The sequence below is a fragment of the Leuresthes tenuis genome, unplaced genomic scaffold, assembly GCF_036924035.1.
Source record: "Leuresthes tenuis unplaced genomic scaffold, fLeuTen1.0.hap1 SCAF_10, whole genome shotgun sequence".
In the NCBI taxonomy this organism is placed as follows: domain Eukaryota; kingdom Metazoa; phylum Chordata; class Actinopteri; order Atheriniformes; family Atherinopsidae; genus Leuresthes; species Leuresthes tenuis.
In genome coordinates this window covers 26880961-26894377 of record NW_027325364.1, presented here as the reverse complement: position 1 = coordinate 26894377, position 13417 = coordinate 26880961, and the positions used below count along the sequence as shown (strand labels likewise).

Here is a 13417-nt window from a genome sequence, read left to right as displayed (position 1 = left end):
GTGTTCGGCTGCAAGAAGGTGTGAATGTCCGACTATATTTGGTGAAAAGCAGGTGAAGCAAGGTCTGAATGCCCAACCTTACATCATCAAAAGCAAGATCAGAGTTGTTTGGCTAAAAAGCGGGTAAGAAAAGGTTAAAATACCCGACTGTACACAATCAATAGTGGGAGCGGATGTGTTCGGCTACAAGAAGGTGTGACAGTCCGACCATGGTTTGTAAAAAGCGGGTAAGAAAAGGTGCGAATGTCCGAAAATGTATGATCAAAAGAGAGAGCGGAGGTTTACGGATACACGGTTTGAATGTCCTACCATAGTTTGTAAATAGCGGGTAAGAAAAGGTTCGAATGCCCGACTATACACCATAAAAAGCGGGAGCGGAGGTGTTCCGCTGTAAGACGGTGTGAATGTCCGACCATAGTTGGTAAAAAGCGGGTAAGAAAAGGTTAAAATACCCGACTGTACACAATCAATAGCGGGAGCGGAAGTGTTCGGCTACAAGAAGGTGTGAAGAAGATGCAGTAGAAGAAGTTGAAATCCATCTACACATTGATAAATATGAAGGACAAAGCAGTTCCCACTTGCCCATAAGAAAATAAGCTTATTCTCGGATTCCTGATCCTTCAGTGTTGCTCTTTCTTCTACTGCAAAATACAGTGTTGTTCTTTGTTGAAGTCGATCTAGACATTGATAAATATGAAGGAAAAAGCAGTTTTAACTTGGTTTGAGTGAATGAATTCATTTTATACATAAAATCCGAAATCGTGCAGAACTCATGAAAATAAGCTTATTCTCGGATTCCTAAAACTTTTGATTGGCTCTTTCTTTTACTGCAAAGTACAACGTTGTTTTTTTGTTTAAATCTATCGAGACATTGATAAATATGAAGGTAAAAGCCGTTTTAACATAGTTTGAGTGAAGGAATTGATTTTATAGAAAAAAATCCCAAATCATGCAGAACTCCTCAAAAGGGGCGTATGGCTTAATCACAAGTGTGGTTCTTTCTCATTCAGGGTAGTATGAGGAAGTTTATGCTTGAAATATATGTAGAAATGGGTACATATGAAGGACAAAGCAGTGTTAACTTAGTTTGAGAGAAGGAATTCATTTTATACATAAAATCCCAAATCATGCAGAACGTATGAAAAGAAGCTTATTCTCGGATTCCTGATCCTTCAGTTTTGCTCTTTCTTCTACTGCAAAATACAATGTTGTTCTTTGTTGAAGTCGATCTAGACATTGATAAATATGAAGGAAAAAGCAGTTTTAACTTGGTTTAAGTGAATGAATTAATTTTATACATAAAATCCGAAATCGTGCAGAACTCATGAAAATAAGCTTATTCTCGGATTCCTAAAACTTTTGATTTGCTCTTTCTTTTATTGCAAAGTACAACGTTGTTTTTTTGCTTAAATCTATTGAGACATTGATAAATATGAAGGTAAAAGCCGTTTTAACATAGTTTGAGTGAAGGAATTAATTTTATAGATAAAATCCCAAATCATGCAGAACTCCTCAAAAGGGAGGTATGGCTTAATCACAAGTGTGGCTCTTTCTCATTCAGGGTAGTATGAGGAAGTTTATGCTTGAAATATATGTAGAAATGGGTACATATGAAGGACAAAGCAGTGTTAACTTAGTTTGCGTGAAGAAATTCATTTTATACATAAAATCCGAAATCGTGCAGAACTCATGAAAATAAGCTTATTCTTGGATTCCTAAAACTTTTGATTTGCACTTTCTTTTACTGCAAAGTACAACGTTGTTTTTTGTTGAAATCTATCTAGACATTGATAAATACCAGCCGAAACTCTGCTGCCGCTTTTGATAATTTATGGTTGGGCATTCTTACCTTTTCTTACCCGCTTTTTACAAATTATGATCTTAGATTCACACCTACTTGCACTACTTACTACCTTCTCATCCACTTATGATCATGTGCGGTTGGGCTTTCGCACCTTTTCTTACCCATTTTTCAGTAATTATGGGTGGACATTCAGACCTTCTTGCAGCCGAAAACCTCCGCTCCTCTTTTGATCATACATTGTCGGGCATTCACACCTTGTCTTACCCGCTTTTTACAAACTTTAGTCGGACATTCAAACCTTCTTGCAGCTGAACCACCTCCGCTCCCTGTTTTGATCATATATGGTCTGGCAATAGTACCTTTTCTTACCCATTTGTGAGTAATTATGGCTGGACATTCACACCTTCTTGCAGCCGAACACAACCTCTCCCGCTTTTGATGATATATGGTCCGGCATTCTTACCTTTTCTAACACATTTTTCAGCAATTATGGTCGGACATTCACACCTACTCACAGACGAACACCTCCGCTCCCACATTTGATAGTGTATAGTCGGGCATTCTCACCCTTTCTCGTCAGCTTTTTGCAAATTATGATCTGATATTCACACCTACTTGCAGTCGAACAGCTCTGCTCCCGCTTTTGATTATGTTTGGTTGGATATTCGAACATTTTCTTAATGCTTTTTACAAACTTTGGTCGGACGTTCACACCGTCTTGCAGCCGAACACCTCCGCTTCCGCTTTTGATGGTGTATAGTCGGGCATTCGAGCCTTTTCTTACCCACCTATTACTTACTATGGTTGGACATTCAAACCTTCTTGTAGCCGAACACATCCGCTCCTGCTTTTGATGATGTATGATTTGGCATTCGCACCTTTTCTTACCCATTTTTCAGTAATTATTGGTCGGACATTCAGACCTTCTTGCACCTGAACACCTCTGCTCCCGCTTTTGATGGTGTATAGTTGGGCTTTCGAGCCTTTTCTTCCCCGATTTTTACAAATTACGGTTGGACATTCAGACCTTGCAGCCGAAAACCTCCGCTCCCTGTTTTGATCATGTGTGGTCTGGAAATACTACCTTTTCTTCCCCCGTTTGTGAGTAATTATGGCTGGACATTCACATCTACTTGCAGCCGAAAAACAATCTCTCCCGCTTTTTTCATGATGTATTGTCCGGCATTCTAGTCTTTTCTATCACATTTTTCAGCAATTATGATCTGACATTCACACCTACTTGCAGTCGAACAGCTCTGCTCCCGCTTTTGATTATGTTCGGTTGGGTATTCAAACCTTTTCTTAACTGCTTTTTACAAACTTTGGTCGGACGTTCACACCTTCTTGCAGCCGAACACCCCCGCTTCCGCTTTTGATGGTATATATTCGGGTATTCGAACCTTCTCTTACCCGCTTTTTACAAACCATGGTTGGACTTTCATACCTTCTTGTAGCTGAACAACTCCACTCCTGCTTTTGATAATTTATGGTTGGACATTCGCATCTTTTCCTACCCATTTTTCAGTAATTATGGGTGGATATTCACATCTTCTTGCAGCTGAACACCTCCTCTCCCGCTAATGATCATGTAAGGTTTGATATTCGAAAATTTTCTTTCATGTTTTAAAGCAATTATTAATGGACATTCACACCTACTTGCAGCCGAACACCACCTCTCCCGCTTTTGATGATGTATGGACCGGCATTCTTACCTTTTCTAACACTTTTTTCAGCAATTATGGTTGGAGAATCACACCTACTCACAGCCGAACAACTCCGCTACCGCATTTGATGGTGTATAGTCGGGATTTCTCACCCTTTTTCATCAGCTTTTTGCAAATTATTCTCTGACATTCACACCTACTTGCAGTCGAACAGCTCTGCTCCCGCTTTTGATTATGTTTGGTTAGATATTCGAACCTTTTCTTAACTGCTTTTTTACAAACTTTGGTCGGACGTTCACACCTTCTTGCAGCCGAACACCTACGCTTCCGGTTTTGATAGTGTATATTCGGGCATACGAACCTTTTCTTACCCGCTTTTTACAAACCATTTTCGGACTTTCACACCTTCTCTTAGCTGAACAACTCCGCTCCCTCTTTTGATTGTGTACAGTCGGGTATTTTAACCTTTTCTTACCCGCTTTTTACCAACTATGATCGGACATTCACACCGTCTTACAGCGGAACACCTCCGCTCCCTCTTTTGATGGTGTATGTTCGGGCATTCGAACCTTTTCTTACCCGCTTTTTACAAACCAGGGTCGGACTTTCACACCTTTTAGTAGCCGAACAACTCCGCTCCCGCTATTGATTGTGTACAGTCGGGTATTTTAACCTTTTCTTACCCGCTTTTTACCAACTATGGTCGGACATTCACACTGTCTTACAGCGGAACACCTCCTCTCCCGCTTATGATCATGTACGGTTTGATATTCGAAAATTTACTTTCTTGTTTCAAAGCAATTATTGATGGACATTCAAACCTTCTTTTTGATGGTGTATAGTCGGGCTTTCGAGCCTTTTCTTCCCGGTTTTTACAAACCATGATCGGACTTTCACACCTTCTTGTAGCCGAACACATCCGCTCCCGCTATTGATTGTGTATAGTCGGGCATTCGAACCTTTTCTTACCCGCTTTTTACAAACTATGGTGGGACATTCAAACCTTCTTGTATCCGAAAACCTCCGCTCTCTCTTTTGATCATACATTGTTGGACATTCGCACCTTTTCTTACCCGCTTTTTACAAACCATGGTCGGACTTTCACACCTTCTTGTAGCCGAACACATCCGCTCCCGCTATTGATTGTGTACAGTCGGGTATTTTAACCTTTTCTTACCCGCTTTTTACCAACTATGGTCGGACATTCACACCTTCGTACAGCGGAACACCTCCGCTCCCTCTTTTGATGGTGTATGTTCGGGTATTCAAACCTTTTCTTACCCGCTTTTTCCAAACTATGGTCGGCTATTCACAGCTTCCTCTCCACCATACTTGTATGGTTGGATATTCACACCCACTTGCATCCGAAGACCTCTGCCCCAAATTTTGTTGATATTTAGTCGGACATTCGCACCTTACCCGCTTTTGGCAAACTATTGCCTTCTTGCAGCCAAACACCTCTGATCTCGCTTTTGATGATGTAAGGTTGGGCATTCAGACCTTGCTTCACCTGCTTTTCACCAAATATAGTCGGACATTCACACCTTCTTGCAGCCGAACACTTCCGCTCCACCTTTTAGTGTTCTATCACACCTTTTTTTCACCGCATTTTATACATTATGGTCGGAAATTTTCAACCACTCTCATCCGAAGACCTCTCCTCCCGCTTTCTTTAATATATTTGAACTTTAGTCGGAGACATTCAAACCTTCTTGCAGCTGAACCACCTCCGCTCCCTGTTTTGATCATATATGGTCTGGCAATACTACCTTTTCTTACCCGTTTGTGAGTAATTATGGCTGGACATTCACACCTACTTGCAGCCGAACACAACCTCTCTCGCTTTTGATGATGTATGGACCGGCATTTTTACCTTTTCTAACACATTTTTCAGCAATTATGGTCGGAGATTCACACCTACTCACAGCCGAACAACTCCGCTCCCGCATTTGATGATGTATAGTCGGGCATTCTCACCCTTTCTCATCAGCTTTTTGCAAATTATGATCTGACATTCACACCTACTTGCAGTCGAAAAGCTCTGCTCCCGCTTTTGATTATGTTTGGTTGGATATTCGAACCTTTTCTTAACTGCTTTTTACATATTTTGGTTGGACGTTCACACCTTCTTGTAGCCGAACACTTCCACTCCTGCTTTTGATGATGTATGGTTGGGCATTCACACCTTTTTTTTGCCCATTTTTCAGGAATTATGGGTGGACATTCACACCTTGCAGCTGAACACCTCCTATCCCACTTATGATCATGTGCGGTTTGATTTTGGAAAAGTTTCTTTCATGTTTTCTAGCAATTATTGATGGACATGTAGACCTTCTTGCAGCTGAACACCTCCGCTTCCGCTTTTGATCATACATTGTCAGGCATTCGCACCTTGTCTTACCCACTTTTTACAAACTTTAGTCGAACAGTCACACCTACTTGCAGCCGAACACAACCTCTCTCGCTTTTGATGATGTATGGACCGGCATTCTTACCTTTTCTAACACATTTTTCAGCAATTATGGTCGGAGATTCACACCTACTCACAGCCGAACAACTCCGCTCCCGCATTTGATGGTGTATAGTCGGGCATTCTCACCCTTTCTCATCAGCTTTTTGCAAATTATGATCTGACATTCACACCTACTTGCAGTCGAACAGCTCTGCTCCCGCTTTTGATTATGTTTGGTTGGATATTCGAACCTTTTCTTAACTGCTTTTTACAAACTTTGGTTGGACGTTCACACCTTCTTGTAGCCGAACACATGCACTCCTGCTTTTGATGATGTATGGTTGGGCATTCGCACCTTTTTTTTACCCATTTTTCAGGTATTATGGGTGGACATTCACACCTTCTTGCAGCTGAACACCTCCTCTCCCACTTATGATCATGTGTGGTTTGATTTTCGAAAATTTTCTTTCATGTTTTCTAGCAATTATTGATGGACATTTAGACCTTCTTGCAGCTGAACACCACCTCTCCCGATTTTGATGATGTATGGACCGGCATTTTTACCTTTTCTAACACATTTTTCAGCAATTATGGTCGGAGATTCACACCTACTCACAGCCGAACAACTCCGCTCCCGCATTTGATGATGTATAGTCGGGCATTCTCACCCTTTCTCATCAGCTTTTTGCAAATTATGATCTGACATTCACACCTACTTCCAGTTGAACAGCTCTGCTCCCGCTTTTGATTATGTTTGGTTAGATATTCGAACCTTTTCTTAACTGCTTTTTACAAACTTTGGTCGGACGTTCACACCTTCTTGCAGCCGAACACCTACGCTTCCGGTTTTGATAGTGTATATTCGGGCATACGAACCTTTTCTTACCCGCTTTTTACAAACCAAGGTCGGACTTTCACACCTTCTCTTAGCTGAACAACTCCGCTCCCTCTTTTGATTGTGTACAGTCGGGTAATTTAACCTTTTCTTACCCGCTTTTTACCATCTATGGTCGGACATTCACACCGTCTTACAGCGGAACACCTCCGCTCCCTCTTTTGATGATGTATGGTTAGGCATTCGCACCTTTTCTTACCCATTTTTCAGTAATTATGGGTAGACATTCACACCTTCTTGCAGCTGAACACCTCCTCTCCCGCTTATGATCATGTGCAGTTTGATATTCGAAAATTTTCTTTCATGTTTTCTAGCAATTATTGATAGACATTCAGACCGTCTTGCAGCTGAACACCTCCGCTCCCACTTTTGATGGTGTATAGTCGGGCTTTCGAGCCTTTTCTTCCCCGGTTTTTACAAATTATGGTTGGACATTCAGACCTTCTTGCAGCCGAAAACCTCCACTCCCTCTTTTGATCATACATTGTCGGGCATTCGCACCTTTTCTTACCCGCTTTTTACAAACCATGGTCGGACTTTCACACCTTTTAGTAGCCGAACAACTCCGCTCCCGCTATTGATTGTGTACAGTCGGGAATTTTAACCTGTTCTTACCCGCTTTTTACCAACTATGGTTGGACATTCACACCTTCTTACAGCAGAACACCTCCGCTCCCTGTTTTGATTATGTATGGTTTGACATTCGCACCTTCTCTCACCCGCCTTTTACTATGGTCGGCCATTCACAGCTTCCTCTCCACCATACTTGTATGGTGGGATATTCACACCCACTTGCATCCGAAGACCTCCGCCCCCACTTTTGTTGATATTTAGTCGGTCATTCGCACCTTACCCGCTTTTGGCAAACTATGGCCTTCTTGCAGCCAAACACCTCTGATCTCGCTTTTGATGATGTAAGGTTGGGCATTCAGACCTTGCTTCACCTGCTTTTCACCAAATATAGTCGGACATTCACACCCACTTGCATCCGAAGACCTCCGCCCCAAATTTTGTTGATATTTAGTCGGACATTCGCACCTTACCCGCTTTTGGCAAACTATGGCCTTCTTGCAGCCAAACACCTCTGATCTCGCTTTTGATGATGTAAGGTTGGGCATTCAGACCTTGCTTCACCTGCTTTTCACCAAATATAGTCGAACATTCACACCTTCTTGCAGCCGAACACTTCCGCTCCACCTTTTAGTGTTCTATCACACCTTTTTTTCACCGCATTTTATACATTATGGTTGGAAATTTTCAACCACTCTCATCCGAAGACCTCTCCTCCCGCTTTTGTTAATATATTTGAACTTTAGTCGGACATTCAAACCTTCTTGCAGCTGAACCACCTCCGCTCCCTGTTTTGATCATATATGGTCTGGCAATACTACCTTTTCTTACCCGTTTGTGAGTAATTATGGCTGGACATTCACACCTACTTGCAGCCGAACACAACCTCTCTCGCTTTTGATGATGTATGGACCGGCATTCTTACCTTTTCTAACACATTTTTCAGCAATTATGGTCGGAGATTCACACCTACTCACAGCCGAACAACTCCGCTCCCGCATTTGATGGTGTATAGTCGGGCATTCTCACCCTTTCTCATCAGCTTTTTGCAAATTATGATCTGACATTCACACCTACTTGCAGTCGAACAGCTCTGCTCCCGCTTTTGATTATGTATGGTTGGATATTCGAACCTTTTCTTAACTGCTTTTTACAAACTTTGGTTGGACGTTCACACCTTCTTGTAGCCGAACACATGCACTCCTGCTTTTGATGATGTATGGTTGGGCATTCGCACCTTTTTTTTACCCATTTTTCAGGTATTATGGGTGGACATTCACACCTTCTTGCAGCTGAACACCTCCTCTCCCACTTATGATCATGTGTGGTTTGATTTTCGAAAATTTTCTTTCATGTTTTCTAGCAATTATTGATGGACATTTAGACCTTCTTGCAGCTGAACACCACCTCTCCCGATTTTGATTATGTATGGACCGGCATTTTTACCTTTTCTAACACATTTTTCAGCAATTATGGTTGGAGATTCACACCTACTCACAGCCGAACAACTCCGCTACCGCATTTGATGGTGTATAGTCGGGCATTCTCACCCTTTCTCATCAGCTTTTTGCAAATTATGATCTGACATTCACACCTACTTCCAGTCGAACAGCTCTGCTCCCGCTTTTGATTATGTTTGGTTAGATATTCGAACCTTTTCTTAACTGCTTTTTACAAACTTTGGTCGGACGTTCACAATATCTTGCAGCCGAACACCTCCGCTTCCGCTTTTGATGGTGTATATTCGGGCATACGAACCTTTTCTTACCCGCTTTTTACAAACCAAGGTCGGACTTTCACACCTTCTCTTAGCTGAACAACTCCGCTCCCTCTTTTGATTGTGTACAGTCGGGTAATTTAACCTTTTCTTACCCGCTTTTTACCATCTATGGTCGGACATTCACACCGTCTTACAGCGGAACACCTCCGCTCCCTCTTTTGATGATGTATGGTTAGGCATTCGCACCTTTTCTTACCCATTTTTCAGTAATTATGGGTAGACATTCACACCTTCTTGCAGCTGAACACCTCCGCTCCCACTTTTGATGGTGTATAGTCGGGCTTTCGAGCCTTTTCTTCCCCGGTTTTTACAAATTATGGTTGGACATTCAGACCTTCTTGCAGCCGAAAACCTCCACTCCCTCTTTTGATCATACATTGTCGGGCATTCGCACCTTTTCTTACCCGCTTTTTACAAACCATGGTCGGACTTTCACACCTTTTAGTAGCCGAACAACTCCGCTCCCGCTATTGATTGTGTACAGTCGGGTATTTTAACCTTTTCTTACCCGCTTTTTACCAACTATGGTTGGACATTCACACCTTCTTACAGCAGAACACCTCCGCTCCCTTTTTTGATTATGTATGGTTTGACATTCGCACCTTCTCTCACCCGCCTTTTACTATGGTCGGCCATTCACAGCTTCCTCTCCACCATACTTGTATGGTGGGATATTCACACCCACTTGCATCCGAAGACCTCCGCCCCCACTTTTGTTGATATTTAGTCGGTCATTCGCAGCTTACCCGCTTTTGGCAAACTATGGCCTTCTTGCAGCCAAACACCTCTGATCTCGCTTTTGATGATGTAAGGTTGGGCATTCAGACCTTGCTTCACCTGCTTTTCACCAAATATAGTCGGACATTCACACCTTCTTGCAGCCGAACACTTCCGCTTTTAGTGTTCTATGAGGCATTCACATATTTTTTTTCACCGTATTTTATAGATTATGGTTGGAAATTCTCACCCACTCTCATCCAAAGACCTCTCCTCCCGCTTTTGTTAATATATAGTCGGGCATTCGAACCTTTTCTTACCCGCTTTTTACAAATTATGGTCGAACATTCACACCTACTTGCAGCTGAATACTTCCGCTCCACCTTTTAGGTATGTATGGTTGGCATTTGCACCTCTTTTTATACTGATTGCTGAAGATTAAGTTGTTCTTTCTCAAACTACAAATTTTTTTTAATTGTTGAAACTTGATTTGAAGTGGATAAATAAGGAGGACAAACAGTTTTAAGTCAGGCTGATAGAAGGAATTAATTTTATAGCAAAATCTGTATTTCGTCATATGTCGAGAGATGCTTATTGCTGAAGAAGTTCTTTCTCATTCTACAAAGTACAACGTTGTTTATCGTTGAAACTTGATTAGACATGAATAAATATGAAGGACAAAGCAGTCTTAACTTGGTTTGAGTTAATGAATTCGTTTTATAGGAGAATCCGAATTCGTGCAAAACTCGTAAAATAGAGCTTATTTTCGGATTCCTGAAGAATGGGTCTGGTTCTTTCTCATAATACAAAGTTTGTTGTTTATTGTTGAAACTTCATCAGAAGTGAAGAAATAAATGAATGCCTATCAACAAATGTGGGATCTAATCTCTCGTGCTTCCTCTAAAATAATTTCCTTTCTCAATTTAGAAATGTGTGTGTGTAAGTCACAACACCCGTGACACCAAAACGGCTTTCTTTTCTCTACACTCTGCACTATGAGCACACACACCAAATCAGAAAGGGTTTTTTCTCTCTTTTCTACATTATGGACTGTGGGGACACAAAACCGCTCTCTCTCTTTTTTTTTTTTTATCGTGTGCCAGGGTGTTGTCTCACGTATTAGATTATGCTTAAGATACGAATGGGTTTATCAGTCACATCAGAATCCATACATACTGATCCTCCCGTAATAAAATGGTCGGATCTTATCAAACACACTTTGTTTCTTGTGACAATCAAGTCAGCGAAACAGCGTATACACGTCAAGACACTGAATCAAGTTTGCCACAAGAACTCATAAGTTTGGCAGTATTGCTCTGCCGTCAGCAATCATACACCCATTTTATTTTCGTGAGACATGTGCAGGCACCTGTTCATCTACTGTTCTATCACTATGAATTAGTTTATCTATTATCAATAAGGATACTTCTACAACTACTATCAAAGTATGTCCAGACTTCTTATGTTGTCAGTTGCTATATATGAATAAGTGGGTAGCTACTGACAAGCATTAAGCATGTCACACAGCCCAAACATATAACATTTCAGGACACACCACACAGTTAACAACCACCGTGAAGTGTCAAAGCCCAAACATGTAACATTCAACAGGACACTTACACAACACATTCAAATCAAACAGTCAGACAACATACAAGAACATATACCCCAGCCGGCATTGCTCCCTGCCTATTTTCCTACAGCTCACTATGTGTGTGCACACCTTTATTCACAAACTCTTCAACTTATACTCTTTTACCGAAGCTGCTACAGCTCGATTGGCCGAATACCGAATAATCCTAATTCGGTGAATTTGACATCTGCCTTACATGTAACAGATTAGCGGTTTAGCAGTTTTAATTTAGTTTGAGTGAAGGAATTCATTTTATAGCAAAATCCGAAATCGTGAAGAACTCATGAAAGTAAGCTTATTCTCGGATTCCTGAAACTTTAGATTTGCTATTTCTTTTACTGCAAAGTACAACGTTGGTTTTTTTGTTTAAATCTTTCAAGACATGGTAAATATGAAGGACAAAGCAGTTTTAACATAGTTTGAGTGAAGGAATTCATTTTATTGATAAAATCCCAAGAGTCTGCTGAGAAAAGAGAGTGAATGCGAAGTAGACTTTAACACGGCTCTGGGAGCGAGCCGAGTGCGGGCTAACCGGGAGAATTGCTTGAAAGAAACGCGACACCGAATGAGCGGTCAGAACAAAGCCTCAATACGGTTTTCCCGTGGTGTTTTTGTTGCTGCCTTGTCTTTTGCACAGAGTAAAAGACAAGGCAGCCATCGAATAGGGCCCGACGTACAAGTACAAGTCTTTCACCTTTTACTAAAGACTTCTGTGGAGAGCAGCACTAATGAGTTGTTTCTATTTTTGGCAGGCTTTACCTTTGCGGGTGAAGCCCTTTCTGTCTGTGCAAAAGAAATCTTGTTACTGTGCAGAGTGACTTCTCTGAGTAGAGTCGCCTTACTTGTTGCGACTGTGCCGATGTTCGAAGCTGGAGTGCAAAGTTGTTGCTTGAATGGTGCTTGCTGGAGCGTGCGGGAGTGCAAAGTTATACCATTTAAAAGGGCTGAAGAGTGCTCAGTGCAGCGGGTGGGCGGAGGTGCAAAGTGACACTCTGGCCACCTATGGCCATAAAAAGAACAGGGGTGTTAGCGGACAAGTGCGCATTGTGCCAGGAAGGGCCCTCGGACGTGAACCAGTGGACAGTTGTCGCTTCTCGGCCTTTTGGCTAAGATCAAGTGTAGTATCTGTTCTTATCAGTTTAATATCTGATATGTCCTCTATACGAGGACTACATATTAAATGGATTTTTAGCAATAGGAGTTGAAAAAGTAGCTTGCTCCGTTCACTCCAAGCATTGACCCCGTACTGCAGTGCCGCTGGGAACGGTGCGCTCTTCTCTACTCTTGTGAAAAAGCAAACAGCGGTGCAGGATGCAAGTTTCAGGGAGCCCAAGATGAAACTTTCTTTTAGTCTGCTGAGAAAAGAGAGTGAATGCGATGTAGACTTTAACCCGGCTATGGGAGCGAGCCGAGTGTCGGCTAACCGGGAGAATTGCTTGAAAGAAACGCCATACCAAATGAGCGGTCTGAACAAAGCCTCAATACGGTGTTCCCGTTGTGTTTTTGTTGCTGCCGCTGTTTGCTTTTTCACAAGAGCGCACCTGTTGAGGGGGGCTCTGGGGGGGCCTGGGTGATGGTGGGTCTCAGGCCCGGGCTGCTGCGACTGGTGTGACCGGGTGGTTTGTTTGTTTGTTTTTTGTTGTTGTTTGTTTGTTTTTTGTAGAGGTCCTCCGGAGTGGGGTTGGGTTGAGTGGGGTGGGGCGGGATGGGTACCTTCTGGGGGTACAGTAGCTCCCAGAATATGGTCGCTGCAGGCCCCGAGCCTGGTGGACATCAGGCCCTCCTGTCCTGTGTTGGCTCCCTGGTAGCAGGGATGCCTATTGCAGCCAGTCCCTGGCTGCCCCCAGTGTATATCCCCATTCTCCCTTCTGGCTCCTGTACACAGCACACACTCACACATGA

The 13417-nt window shown here is 42.4% G+C and overlaps 1 non-coding gene and 1 pseudogene across 1 annotated transcript; both read left to right on the top strand.

Annotated features, from left to right (window-relative positions):
- The first annotated feature begins 12158 nt into the window (after positions 1–12158).
- Positions 12159–12285, top strand: LOC140317459 (U5 spliceosomal RNA; annotated as a pseudogene).
- Positions 12286–12601: 316 nt separating this feature from the next.
- Positions 12602–12792, top strand: LOC140317384 (U2 spliceosomal RNA). Its single transcript, XR_011917703.1, has one exon. It is a non-coding gene; the product is annotated as a U2 spliceosomal RNA (small nuclear RNA).
- Positions 12793–13417: the final 625 nt, after the last annotated feature.